We start from the raw sequence: 13784 nt of genomic DNA on the forward strand, positions 1-13784 counted from the left end.
GAACAAGTTAAGCGATCTGATAAACTGAGTATGTCTTAGGAGTTGTGACGATGACACACTGTCCAGTCTGAGGAAAGAGGGTGAGCCTTCGTTTGAGGGTGACTTTTCTCACCGTGATCCAAAGGAGGAGTGAGAGGGAGGGTGTCGATGTGCTGGGGGAGGTTACGGTTATCGCTTCTCGGCCTTTTGGCTAAGATCAAGTGTAGTATCTGTTCTTATCAGTTTAATATCTGATACGTCCTCTATCCGAGGACAATATATTAAATGGATTTTTGGAGCCGGGAGATGGAATAGGAGCTTGCTCCGTCCACTCCGCGCATCGACCTGGTATTGCAGTACTTCCAGGAACGGTGCACCTCCCCTGGGAGGAAACACTCGAGTGTTTTAAAGATCAGTTCTCACGGTCGTTCTTTCCTGGTTTCGCCTCCCCGGTTCTGTTCACTCTTTCACATTTCTTATCCATTGTTTGTGCTGTTTTATATGCGTGTTTCCCGTTGAGTTTTTTGGTGGTGGTTTTTGCTTCAGAAAACGAGGGCCGAGCCAGATACTTAGGATTCTGCCTTGTTTTTTCTTCAACCGCTGAGTTTTTTTCTATATCCCCCACTTTGACAAGCTCGCCTTTTTTTTTGTTTTTTAATTCTTGCTTGGGTGCAGTGGGTAATTATGCGCACTGAGCTGGCATGCAGCTCCTTCTCTTTACAGTCCATGTAGGTCACCCCTATGTGTCGTACCTAATGGGGAGGAGGGGATCTCTATGGTTCCACTTTTTTGGCCTTGTCGCTATCATTTCCAAGACAGCTTCTGTCAGTTCCTGTTGCTGAGTATTCTTTTGGAGGAAGATTTCCTTCCAAGAAGTTCTGCTCTTTGGTTGTTTTTAGTCGGACTTTCTTGACCTTGCAATTCTTGCTGAGGTTTCCTTATAGTCCTTTCTATATAACGGGTGGAGCTTTAAAGTTTCCTTTGGCGTATACGGAGGGGCTTTGAGGGGAATTTAACAATATAGAGGGGCCCCTCGATTTAAGTGCATCTAACTTTGGCTCAGGGAATGCGGCTTGGGAGTCATTTCTTCCCCTCTCCACTCAAGCCTCAACGACTTGTGAGCGCACCTACAATTAGAAAATAGACATTAGAGGGAAGGAGGAAGTCTCAATCCTTAGATCAACTTGTAGAGATTCATTGCAATTCTCATAATTCCTCCACTTTGTGAATGCTAAGAGTTCATTTATTTGAGTCAAAACACCACAAAAGTTGGAAAGTCAGTTTAAGCAGAACTAATTTTAGGACATCTAAAAGCTCAAAGTGGGGGATATAGAAAAAAACTCAGCGGTTGAAGAAAAAACAAGGCAGAATCCTAAGTATCTGGCTCGGCCCTCGTTTTCTGAAGCAAAAACCACCACCAAAAAACTCAACGGGAAACACGCATATAAAACAGCACAAACAATGGATAAGAAATGTGAAAGAGTGAACAGAACCGGGGAGGCGAAACCAGGAAAGAACGACCGTGAGAACTGATCTTTAAAACACTCGAGTGTTTCCTCCCAGGGGAGGTGCACCGTTCCTGGAAGTACTGCAATACCAGGTCGATGCGCGGAGTGGACGGAGCAAGCTCCTATTCCATCTCCCGGCTCCAAAAATCCATTTAATATATTGTCCTCGGATAGAGGACGTATCAGATATTAAACTGATAAGAACAGATACTACACTTGATCTTAGCCAAAAGGCCGAGAAGCGATAACCGTAACCTCCCCCAGCACATCGACACCCTCCCTCTCACTCCTCCTTTGGATCACGGTGAGAAAAGTCACCCTCAAACGAAGGCTCACCCTCTTTCCTCAGACTGGACAGTGTGTCATCGTCACAACTCCTAAGACATACTCAGTTTATCAGATCGCTTAACTTGTTCGGGGATTTCACGCTTTTTATTGTTTTGCTCCCATAGCTCGCGAGAGAAACAGCCACTTTAATTTGCATGTCCCGCCCACACACGCGCCGTTTCCTGGTTTCCTGCCGTCAGCGCCGGCTCGCGCTCGCGCTCGCTCGCTCTCTCGCTCTCTCGCTCTCCCGCTCTCCCGCTCTCCCTCTCTCCTCCCCCCCTTCCCCCTTTCCCCCCCTTCCCCTTTCCCCCCCCCTTCTCTCTCTCTCTCTCTCTCTCTCTCTCTCTCTCTCTCTCTCTCTCTCTCGCCTTGAAAGGGAAACGCGCCTGTAGCGGGAAAGCTGCCTCAAGTCTCATTTCCTTGGAGAAAGCCCAGAACGAGACAAATAGCTTTGTGAGGTTTTTCTTGGCAGCATTTTTCTTTTCTTAAATTTCTTTTCGCACGTACAGCAACGTTGAAAGATTTCTACCGTGAGCACCCACCACCTAACATCATGGATCTGTTGTGTACTGTACATACATACACCGACACAGATGCAGATACATATATATCCATCCCTCTACCCTTTTACTAAGCTGTCTTGCTCTAGGAGTTATGAGATCAACAACCTTTTCTCTTTTTTGAATTCCTAGTTTCTCTTTTGAGCAGTTCTATTTGTAAATAGTGGTATTTCATGACTTGTATTCTCATTTACAGGCCTTCCAACGGGGGGGGGGGGGGGAACTTTGCTTGTTAGAATAAAACGCATTCCACGTCGCAGTTCCCATATGGGTCCATCGGTGGACCCTCTTAATAACTTGTCAACGCCATCCAGCCAAAGACCACCAGGAACACACCTGTAATGAAAAGGGTTGGGTTACCGCTTGCTGCAAAGTGAGAAGGAAACCGCGGGGCGCCTCAGTGAGAGGGTGTCAGGAATGGCTCATTATATACGGGATGTAGGCTTGCATTAGGGGGCTTGGGGAAGGTTTGAGTGAACGAGGCCTTCCTTTGGGATGCGAAGGGTGGCGGAATTGCCCCCCTCCCCCGCCGCCCGCCATTATGCCACTTTGGAGTAAGGATTATTTTGAGCTGAAACAGGAGGAAAAAACTCTTCCCTCCCCTGATTTGCCTAAAATCAGGACATAAAGGTATACAGGAGTTAATTACGGACAACCCTGGATCCTTATCAGCCCAGAGACTGGCACCAGAGACTCTACCTAACAAATTTTACTGCCCAGCCTTTATCTTCCACTATTTCCCCATATAGTTACCATCCCACAGTTGGCCAGCCTAGAAACTCAAAGCCCTTTTACTTTTTGTCACTTTTCTGAAAATTTATTATTTTTTTGTTTCTGTTTGTTTTGTTTTTAAAGATTCTTTATTTGTATATTTTATTTTCAGAGAGAGAGAGAGAGCACACACACACAGGAGGCGGGGGGAGGGGGGGAGAGAGAGAGAGAGAGAGAGAGAGAGAGAGAGAATCCCCAGGAGGCTCTGTGCTGTCGGCCAGCGCAGAGCCCGACTCAGGGCTCGATCTCATGAACCATGAGACCATGACCTGAGCAGAAATCATGGGTCAGACACTTAACCGACTGAGTCACGCAGGCGCCCCTGTTTGTTTTAAGCGGCTATGTAAGCCCAAGTTCCAGCCACCCCATTGGGTTATTCATCCCTGGCTTTCTCCTGTGTATATATGAGATACGTACACTAATACACTTCTGTTTCTTTTTCTCTTTTTGATGCCCCAGCCATCCTCCCCTTCCCACCACCCCAAGAACCTTGAAGGGGAGAAGGACAAAGATTCCCCCCCTCCAGACAACACACACACACACACACACACGCACGCACGCACACGCACGCACACACGCACACACTCTCCTACAGGTGACCTCAGGCAGTGGGGGTAATTCAGTGATTGGGTAGCTGAATACATCTTACCTAGGAGAAAGGAAGAATAGAGCGAGGCCAAAACTGCGACTGGGAAAGTAGCAGCAGTTACTCATATTAGCTAGGATAGGGGGTGTTTGGTCAGCTTTGTTGTTTGGACAATATTCTTCTTTTTTCTTGTCTCAGTTCGGAGGCGACTACGGAGTGGCCTTGTTTCTGTCTTGATTCATCACGGTCACAGAGTGACCTTAATCTGTTGATGTTGAAAATAAATAAAGGAGGGGCGCCTGGGTGGCTCAGTCGGTTGGGCGTCCGACTTCGGCTCAGGTCATGATCTCACGTTCTGTGAGTTCGAGCCCCGCGTCAGGCTCTGTGCTGACAGCTCAGAGCCTGGGGCCTGTTTCAGATTCTGTGTTCTCCCTCTTTTTCTGACCCTCCCCCATTCATGGTCTGTCTCTATCTCAAAAATGAATAAATAAACGTTAAAAAAAAAAAAAAAAGAAAGAAAGAAAGAAAATAAAGGAGAGCTCAGTTAAAATGGAGTCGGGAAGCACTGGAAAGGGGAGCTCTCAAGCATGTACCACTCCTTGCAGCCTGCCTAACCTTAGCGGGAAGAAGGAAGACAAAAATTTATTCTGACAAGGGAGACCCTTTTCACATAGGAAGCTTATCTCCTGCCTTTAAGAAAAAGAAGGAAGAGCCCTCGTTGCACCCCAGCCAACAAGGCACTAACCCCCGCTTGCAGCTAATGAGAAACCGCCAGGACCTCAAACTCCTGTTCTTCTCCAGGGAACTGTTGTTCAAAACAAGCCTCCCCAGCTTCCTCCTAAAACGTAAACAAAGGCTGGCCTTCCTTTTGCCTCTTTGGACTTGTCTGCAGTTCACCACAGCCTGCAGGTCCGTAATCGCAATTCCTCTGCTATTCCCGAATAGCTAGTAAAATAGGTTTTTTTTGCTAGTAAAATAACGGGCTGTTTTATTTTTCAGATTGCCGCCACTGTTGTGTGAAACTGTTTACGTTCCACGGGAGACCCCCACAGCCTAGCTGTGAGTGTCAGGCCAGCTTCTGCGGCTGCTTTTCTCTCTGTCTCCAAACCGAAGACACATCGCGGGGTCTTAGCAATCTTATTCTCCCTGTAATCTCAAAACAACGAAACAATTTGCTATTTCATCATCCTGGGGGTATTTTTGCCTGAAGTTATTCCTCGATCCCCAACTAGGACGGAGAAATCTACAAGGCTAAGGAAATGGAATCCCTCAGAGCGGTGAGGCGGCAGTGAAACACGTCACCAGAATGGCACCCACCATCCCTCAGTTTTCTCCCTGCCTTGTTGCAATTAAAAACAAAGTATCGAATCATCTTTCCAGAAGGTACACAAGCAGATGGGAGACACTATCCTGGCAGTCTGAATTTTGCTTTTGTTGAATGTCATCGAGAATTTGGAAATTTTCACCTTTCCACCCATAATATGGGCAACGAAAAGAACTCTGACACGAGTAGATGAACGATTAGACTCTGACTAGATGAACCAGAAGATGAAAGCAAAGGACTGGTCTCTAATGAGGAGGGTGAAAGGGATCAACATGAGTGAAATCTCCGACCCCACGTCTTCAAATGACAATATCCTAGATGAATTTTCTCAAACTCCAGACTCTGCAGGTCAACAGAACTGCAAGCCACCGAGGGTTAAAAACATAAAAAATAAAAATGAAAAAAACCTTCGACTGTTGTGTTTTGACGGTGCAAGAAGAACCAGAAGTAGTGATAAGGCCGAACCTGTTGGAGATGTATTGGAAATACTGGAGAAGCAATATTTCACAGGCCCGGTAGGACAGCCAGTGAGCAGTCCGTTGCATTTGGAGGATGTCGCCGGATTCGGATATTTAGACCTTCAAAACCTGGAAAGTATGAAGAATGTGAGTTTTGTTGTGTTTAATTAAACTCGTGTCAATTTTAAATAAAGCAGTTTCCCACAGTGCTTTTTGAGCTGTCAGCACAGAGCCCGACGCGGGGCTCGAACTCACAAACCAAGAGATCATGACCTGAGCCAAAGTCCGACGCTTAAGCGACTGAGCCACCCAGCTGCCCCCTCCCCCAATGCTTTTATTTTTCCTTCTCCTGAAAGGGCCTCTTGGGGCCTGGGTAACAAATGTGTTGAGGTCTATCTAGTTTCCTCCCCGGCACACTGAGAGTTTAGGTGAGCCAGATCAGCCCGGTGCTACGGTTTTCGCCGGCTACATTCAGTGGCACAGGTGGCACCAAGAACGTGTCAAGGACCTGAGGGTATGTGCAAGGAAATGAATCCGGGTCAATAGGGAGGCAAGGACATTGAGGGATCCGGGGTAGGGGTGAGGGTGTAGGTGTGAAGGAACAGAGAAAAGTGTCAGTGTCAAAGGGCAGAGGAAGGGCAGAAGGCGATGGGAGAGTGTGATGCGGGATGGGGACACGGTTAGAGCAATTGGGAATGACAAAATCTAGCGGGCGGACGAGGGGGATAGATTCAGCCGCAGTGGAGAAACTGAGAGGCCAGGCACCGGTGTTGGGAAGGAATCGCCCGTGTGACTGTTGAAACTCACCAGGAATGACAAAAGTGTCTCAGAGAGAGACAGCCAGGAGCTAAACTTTCAAAAGCGAAATGAGCTGCAGCTGGACACAAAGCACAAGGACAGGCATAGGCGGCCGGGGGGGGGGGGGGGGGGGGGCGTGTACAACATAAACGGCCGGGCGCGGGGAGGAGGGCAAAGCTCTTTGACAGATAAAGTGGAGCAAGACTCCCGGGAACGAAAAATGGAAGGTTTAGAAGAGCTGGCCACCACCGGGAATCAGACTACGTACGAGTGCAAATTTCCGGAGAAAAGTAAAAAATCGGAAAACGGTAGCGGGAAGCGGTTGAAGAAAAAAAAGGCTGCACCCCGGGGCGAAACCGGAAAAGGGGGGGGGGGAAGAAGAATGGGACGAAAAAAACACCGGCAGGGGAAAAAAGTGCCGGAGGTGAGGAGCATGAAATTACAGAGAGCAGGAAAAACCTAGCGCACTGAACTTACGCGAAAACAATGACCCTCACAGGCATTTCAGACCCAGCGAACCGATCCTGCCGCCAAAACAAAACCCCGACTAGGCCCCCCAGAGAGAGAGGAAAAAAAGAAAAGAAAAAAAAAAAGAGCGACGGGCGCGCAGAACAGACAGAGAGACAGAAAAAAAAAAAAATGCTTCGCAAACCAAGCACTAAGTCTGCTTTTAGGAACCCAGTGAGAGGAAGGGAGGTGCACCGTTCCCGGAAGTACTGCAATACCGGGTCGATGCGCGGAGTGGACGGAGCAAGCTCCTATTCCATCTCCCAGCTCCAAAAATCCATTTAATATATTGTCCTCGGATAGAGGACGTATCAGATATTAAACTGATAAGAACAGATACTACACTTGATCTTAGCCAAAAGGCCGAGAAGCGATAGCGGCCTGTCCCTCCCTCTCCAGTACCGTTCTCCCATCATCCATATTCAACTCATGGTGAGAACCCTAACGCTCACTCCTTTTCTGATATCCTTTGCGTCATCGACAGGACCATCGATAATCACTAGAATACTTTTGTGCACATTTTTTTCGTTCTCCACATTCTGAAGGGGAAATCCCGTATCCCTGGTTGGCCCGTCCTTACCGCGCCGCACAGCCATTTCTAATCTGCATGATGCCCCGCCTTTTGTTCCCTGAGGAGGCGCGGCCGCCGCGGCCCGACTCCACCCTCCCCACCGCCTCTGCGCGCCGCGAGCCCAAACCCAACTGGGGGGCCCACCTCCCAGCGTGCACACACCTCGCGCAAAGACCCGGGAGGAGGGGCGGCTGGCGGGGACTGCAAAGGGACAGCCAACACGCCTGCAGATCCCGGGGCTTCCGGGAGCCCGTGAAGGCAAGACCTTGCTTTTGGCCGCTGCTCTGCCCGCCCCGCCCCGCACACTCAACCACCGTTCAGTGAATGACATCCTGCCTCTTACACGCCCAGCCAGTGCCCCGCGCGTCGCGATGCTGACGGCTCTTCAGCAGCACGCCCACCCCCCACCCCCACCCCCCCCCGCTCGCGTCCGCGTCCTTCGGGCCGTCTTCCGCCCCAGAGTCCGAGCCCCAGGCTGGTTCCCTCGCGAGAAGGGGATGTCCTCCTGGATTACTTTCATTGGGATGGAACAGTTCCCGTCGCGAATCAATAACTTGGCGTTTCCGTCTCCTCGGCGTGATTCACTCCCGCGGAGTTTGCTCAGATACACACGCACGGACCCAAGTGCCTGCAAACTGCGCTCTGTGGACGCCAGTCGTATGCCCTTGTGTCCTCGCCGTGAGTGCGGTGTGGTCACGGTCCTGCCACTCTTGCCGCAAGGGGGCCTTGAATTTCGGGGGAGCAGGGACAGTGACTGCAGGAGCACGGCGGACGTTTTCAGGCAGCGCCTGCTTCCCCAGTCCCGCCAGCAACTCCGCGTGGCATCAAAGTGGGGATTGCTTGGGGGGGGGGGGGAGGGCGGGGGGACAGGGGAGCAGGGGGAGGGGACGATCTTACAGGTGAAAATGGTACCTCAGCATGGTTTTGACTTGTACTTCTCTAATCATGGGTAAGAAGATAAGGCTGAGTGTTCTCTCCTGTGTTTGAGAGCCCTGAACTCTCTCTGTTCAGGGACTTCGGCCCTTTTACTTGCTAGGTTAACTGGTCGGGCTTTATCATAAGGGCTTGTATCGGCAATTTACAGATTAAGGCCCTTTGTATGTAATACAAGCAGTGAATATTTTCTTCTGTTGGCCATCTGTCTTTTGAGGATTTCATCTCCTTGAGGTTCCACTGAAAGTTATATTTTAGAGGCGCCTGGCTGGCCACTCTTGACCTGGAGGGGTCGTGAGTCCCAGCCCCACGTTTAGGCGTAGACATTATCTAAAACATAGGGGCGCCTGGGTGGTTCAGTCAGTTGAGCCTCGAGCCTCTGACTTCGTTCGGCTCAGGTCAGGATCTCAGGTCAGGGTTTGTGGGTTTCAGCCCCACATCCGGCTCTGTACTGACAGCTCAGAGCCTGGAGTCTGCTTTGGATTCTGTGTCTCCCTCTCTATCTGCCCCCTCCACTGCTCGCGCTCTGTCTCTCTCGCTCTCAAAAATAAATAAATATCACAAACTATTTCTTAATTTAAAAAGCCATTACATTAACAAACAACCTTTAAAAAGTTATTTTTTCTATCATCCTATTCATCATTAAAAAAAAATAGCTTTCAGATGTTTTTCAGATGAGGTTATAAAATAATTTCCTACATCTTCCCTTAGGTCTTTTTCTTCTTTCTCCACAGCTAAATCTTTGAGCCATTTGGTATCTACTCTGCAGTACAGTGCAAAGGAATGTATTTTTCCTTCACAACTTTGAGATGCCACCTTGGATCCTAAACTGTACCACGTGTACATTTTTGTAACACTCTTGGATCTTTCTTCCTCTCTCTCTCTCTTTCCTTCTTCTTTTTCTAAATGTTTATTTTTGAGAGAGAGCGCGAGCGGGGGAAGGGCAGAGGGCGGGGGGGGGGGGGGGGGGGGCAGAGGATCCGAAGCAGGCTCTGTGCTGACAGCAGCGAGCCCGATGCGGGGCTGGAACTCACCAACCGTGAGATCATGACCTGAGCTGCGAAGTCCCCCTCTCAACCAACTGGGCCACTCATGTGCCCCCTCCCCCCTTTTTAAAGATGTTATTGTTGAGTAATCTCTTCCATGCTCTACCGACTGAGCCAGCCAGGCCGCACCACCACCACCCCCCCACCCCACCCCGCCTTCGATTTTTCTTTAAAAAGTAGCAGAACATGGGGCGCCTGGGTGGCTCAGTCGGTTAAGCGGCCGACTTCGGCTCAGGTCATGATCTCGCGGTCCGTGAGTTGGAGCCCCGCGTCGGGCTCTGTGCTGACAGCTCAGGGCCTGGAGCCTGTTTCGGATTCTGTGTCTCCCACTCTCTGACCCTCCCCCGTTCATGCTCTGTCTCTCTCTGTCTCAAAAATAAATAAACGTTAAAAAAAATTTTTTTTTTAAATAAAAAGTAGCAGAACAGGGGTGCCTGGACAGCTCAGTCGGTAGAGCATGAGACTCTTGATCTCAAGGCCATGAGTTCAAGCCCTGCAGGGGACATAGAACTTACTTAAAAAATAAAGTAGCGGAACACATTGACCTAACCACGTTTGATTCTTTGCGTCCACGGGATTGACCCATCCTTTCCATGTGGATGATGGTTGGGCACCCATCAGACAGAGCCCAACCCCGGGACGTGACTGTGATCCTATTCCTGCCCCCTAGGCATTCATGGTGGGGGTGAGGGGGTGCGTGGTCACTTGTATGGAGAATCCTCCTCAAGAAAATGGATGCCCCATTCGGAAAGCGACAGGCACTACAGAGTGGACGGACCCTCGGAGAGAGCAGGAGGCCCAGTGACAAAGCTCTTGTCTTTTTACCCTGGGGAAATGGATCTGCCCAGGAGGACAAAACCACCCGCACTCTGGGCCTCCTGCCATCACCAGCAGTTCCAACTTAAGGAATAGTCATTAATCACCTTCAACTCCACGACCCACCGGGGCGGTGCTTGGTCCTGGGAAGTAGAGAGAAACCAGACACCGTTCCTGCCTCCTCGATGCCCCAACCAGGGAGCATCCGGGCCAGGACCAGGATAAGACACCTGCCCAAATGGCCACAACACCAGGTTCCATGCGGAGGGGACTGTGAGAGATGAACACATGGTTGTGGCCCCCACCTGGCTGTGTGACTCCCTTGAGGCCCAAGGCCTCTCCCGTTTGGCTCTGCGTCCCTATGGGAAGCATGCGATACATATTCAATAAAGGAGAAGGTGGGATGGAACACAAAGCCAGATGAATCAGGAAGGCCTGCCTGACGTCTTGGCGGGAGGGGGGGCGGTTGCGGGGGGTGGGGGGGTGGCCTAAAGAACAAGTCAGAATGCCCATGCAAGTCAGAATTTCAGGGCACATGAGGGGGGAACCCGGGCATTGCAGTCTGACCAAGAGCGGGGGCAGGGGAGCGATTGGAGAATGAGGGGACCAGTTTGTATCCCACTGACCTGCCCAGCCACCTTGAAGGTACGATCTGGGCCTCAAAACTGGGGACCCTTGCTTCTGGTGGGCTCCTCCCTATCATCATGCCCCCACCCCCATGTCCCCGTCCTTCACAGACTCATTCATATCTCAAAGTCAGCCAGCAGGTTCAGCTTCTCACAGGAACCTGCCCGTACCCCTTCCCCTTCCCTTTCTTCCTCCACCTTGTCCCCACCGGCCGGCCTGGCCCGGCCCCCACTCCACCCCCCAACCCCTCACCCCCCAACCCCCCACCCCCGCCCCTGCCCTTGCTCAGGCTGGAACCCTCCTTATCACATCAGATCAAGACGGCCATCAAACTCTGGTCCAAGGGATGTTTGTTGAGTATCCACCGTGGAAGGCACGGTTTCATGGGCACCGTGCCCGCAGAAGGCGGCTGCCCACCCCCATTTCACAGAGGGGAAAGCAGCTTGCAGCAGGTCACAGAGAGTCTGACTTCCTTTGGATCTTTGACTGCAGACAGCTTTTAAGTCTCGCCACTCCCTCCTCTCTTCCTGCCCTCCCTCCGGTCGATCTGACAAAAAGCCTTACCCCAGACCCTCCATTCACCACCATAATAAACACACCAACCCAGGCTCCTTCCTTTGCTCTCAAGCAAAGATTTTTGAATCTGCCCGGGAGCCACCCTGCTCTCCCTGGAAAGCTTCATTATGTGAGCTGTAAACCTTTTCATACCCTCGTGAGTAGTGTCATCAGTCTCCACATCTAAGAGGAAATACGGGGGGGGCGGGGGGGGGGCGGTGAGGAGACGGTCCTCCGTCTCCAACGGAGACATTGGAAGTCGAGCCACATGGGCGTGGGCGTGAAGTATTTCTCCCCAAAAGTGTGGGTCACCAAGCCATGGGCCTGGGCCTGGGCCCACGCCCAGGGGCGGGGCATACGAAGAAAAAAAAAGCACTTCAGAGGCAGCAAACAGGCACGGTCTTGAGCAGAGAAGTAAGAAAGTTTCAGGAGACCGGGGGCGGCGGAAAGGTGGGGAAAGGGGGTCGGCGCGTGTGACCCAGAGAAGAAGCCAGAGAGGCACGAAAGGGGAACGCGACTCGGCCGCAGAGCCCGATGACCGGAGGCATGGACGGGGGCTGACCCCAGGCGGCGGACGCCGAGCGGCGGCACGCGCCCGTGCCAGGGGTACTAGAGCCCAGCGTCGGGCTTCTTCCCCCCCGCTAGGAGTAATAAGACCATAAGGTCTCCGACCGGTCCCACAAACGGGGAAACTGCAAGGCTACAACTTCAGGAACCAAAACGCGGGGCGGGGAAGAAGAGAAAGCACAGAAGAAAAAAAAACAAAAAAAAAAAAACAAAAAAAAAAAAAACAAACGAACAGACGGAAAAAAACAAAACAAAACAAAACAGCGCAACACGCGAGCCGACAAAGAACAAGCACTAGATCCCACCTGTAGTTCACAACTCTCCAGTCCCCCTCGCGCCCCGAGGCGGGGGAAAGCGCGCACGGATTCTGGTAATACTGACGCACGAAATGGACGGAGCGAGCCCTTGGTCCCACTTCCCAGCCCCAATAAGCCCACTTAGTATGCCGTCCTCGACTAGAGAATGTATCAGATACCGAAGGCGAGAAGGACAGGTACTACACTTGACCTTAGCCAAGAGCCTGAGAACCGTTACCGGCCGCTGCCTCCTCCCCGCTACCGCCCTGCAGTCATCCATATTGCACTCACGGTGAGCCAGGTCACGCTCAGTCCACATTCTTGACTCACTATCCCGTGGTACGCGCCACACGCGGTGCAGTTGCAGTTGCCCCCCGCATTCCTGGTGAATTTTCGCGTCCCTTTCCGCTCCCTCCCGTCCTTCCCTAGCGGAGGACTCGCTAATTTGCGTGTCCCGCCCCACCCTGCCCCGGGCGGGGGGTGGGGGGGAGCGTGTCACAACGGTCCCGCTCCGCCCCTGGCCCGGCCCGCCGGGTCCCCGGAACCCTTCCCGCCGCGGGCCCAGGGCAGGGGAGAGGGGCTGCGGGAGGAAGCCGTGGGACCGGAGCGGTCCGCGTGCTCCCGAGAAAGCCGCGGGGTAGAACGCTGTGCGTCGGGGAGGGGAGCGTCCGCCCGGGGGCCCCAGGCGGGGCCCCGACCTTGGGCGGGCAGCGAACTGTGGCCGGGGCAGGAACCTGCGAGCGTGACTGCGAGCGGCCTCCGTCCTACTCACCTCCTCGCCAGCCTCCGGTGACTGAGACATCCCGCCTCGCCCCCTGTCCCCCGCCCCCGTCCCCGTCCCCGCCCTCGCCCCGGCGGGCGTCGGTTTCTTCCCTGGGTTAGTTCTTCTCGAAGTCTGCAGTTAGCTAGCTGTAAGGACCGTGAGACCAGCACGATCGCCCCTCGATCTGATTGAGTCCTCGGTTCCGTCATCCCTGCGGGGAAACCATCCCGATCGATCGCAGCACTGCCGCGCGCCAGACTCACTGCCCTGCGTGCGGTCTTTCCCATCCGTTTGGATCCTCAGGACCCTGGAGCGAGTTGAAATGGTTACCACCCTCACTTCACGGCTGTGATAACCGACATCAGAGAGGTTGAGAAACTTGTCCAGTGGGACGCAGACTGTAGGCAGCCGACCTGTGGGCCTCACCCTGTCCCAAGACACCGCCTGCCTCTGGACGTGGACCTTGGAGCAGGGAAGGACTGCTGGGCACGCGCGCGCGCACACACACACACACACACACGCGCGCGCGCGCGTACACACACACACACATACACACACACACACACACACACACACACACACACACACACAGGGACCGGCACGAGAGAGGCCGGTAACACGATGGTGACATCTGCGGTCACGGCCCTGCCCGACCCCGTCTTAGCTCTTGGCTCTGTGACTGTCTCCCGCCCTGAGTTTACCCTCTGTCCCGTGGGGGTGGGGGCGGGGGCGGGGATGATCTCTCCGTCACGCGTTCTCCCGGAAGCGCGGGGTTGCTCGGGACCCTAAGCA

The 13784-nt window shown here is 52.5% G+C and overlaps 1 long non-coding RNA gene and 4 other non-coding genes across 6 annotated transcripts; 1 reads left to right on the plus strand and 4 right to left on the minus strand.

Moving 5' to 3' along the window:
• Positions 1 to 170: 170 nt before the first annotated feature.
• LOC122207500 lies at positions 171 to 361 on the plus strand. Its single transcript, XR_006196911.1, has one exon. It is a non-coding gene; the product is annotated as a U2 spliceosomal RNA (small nuclear RNA).
• A 1181-nt stretch (positions 362 to 1542) lies between these two features.
• Positions 1543 to 1733, minus strand: LOC122207501. The gene has a single exon (XR_006196912.1). It is a non-coding gene; the product is annotated as a U2 spliceosomal RNA (small nuclear RNA).
• Positions 1734 to 2153: 420 nt separating this feature from the next.
• Positions 2154 to 12710, minus strand: LOC122206621. 2 transcript variants are annotated; one of them, XR_006196525.1, is made up of 4 exons: positions 12521 to 12710; positions 5521 to 5642; positions 3795 to 3996; positions 2154 to 2710 (listed from the first exon to the last, which is right to left on the minus strand). It is a non-coding gene; the product is annotated as an uncharacterized LOC122206621 (long non-coding RNA). The 2 variants fall into 2 exon arrangements; XR_006196526.1 differs by having other exon boundaries at positions 5463 to 5642.
• On the minus strand, positions 7003 to 7193 carry LOC122207499. Its single transcript, XR_006196910.1, has one exon. It is a non-coding gene; the product is annotated as a U2 spliceosomal RNA (small nuclear RNA).
• On the minus strand, positions 12283 to 12465 carry LOC122207508. The gene has a single exon (XR_006196917.1). It is a non-coding gene; the product is annotated as a U2 spliceosomal RNA (small nuclear RNA).
• Positions 12711 to 13784: the final 1074 nt, after the last annotated feature.

This window comes from Panthera leo, chromosome E1 (assembly GCF_018350215.1).
Source record: "Panthera leo isolate Ple1 chromosome E1, P.leo_Ple1_pat1.1, whole genome shotgun sequence".
Classification (NCBI taxonomy): domain Eukaryota; kingdom Metazoa; phylum Chordata; class Mammalia; order Carnivora; family Felidae; genus Panthera; species Panthera leo.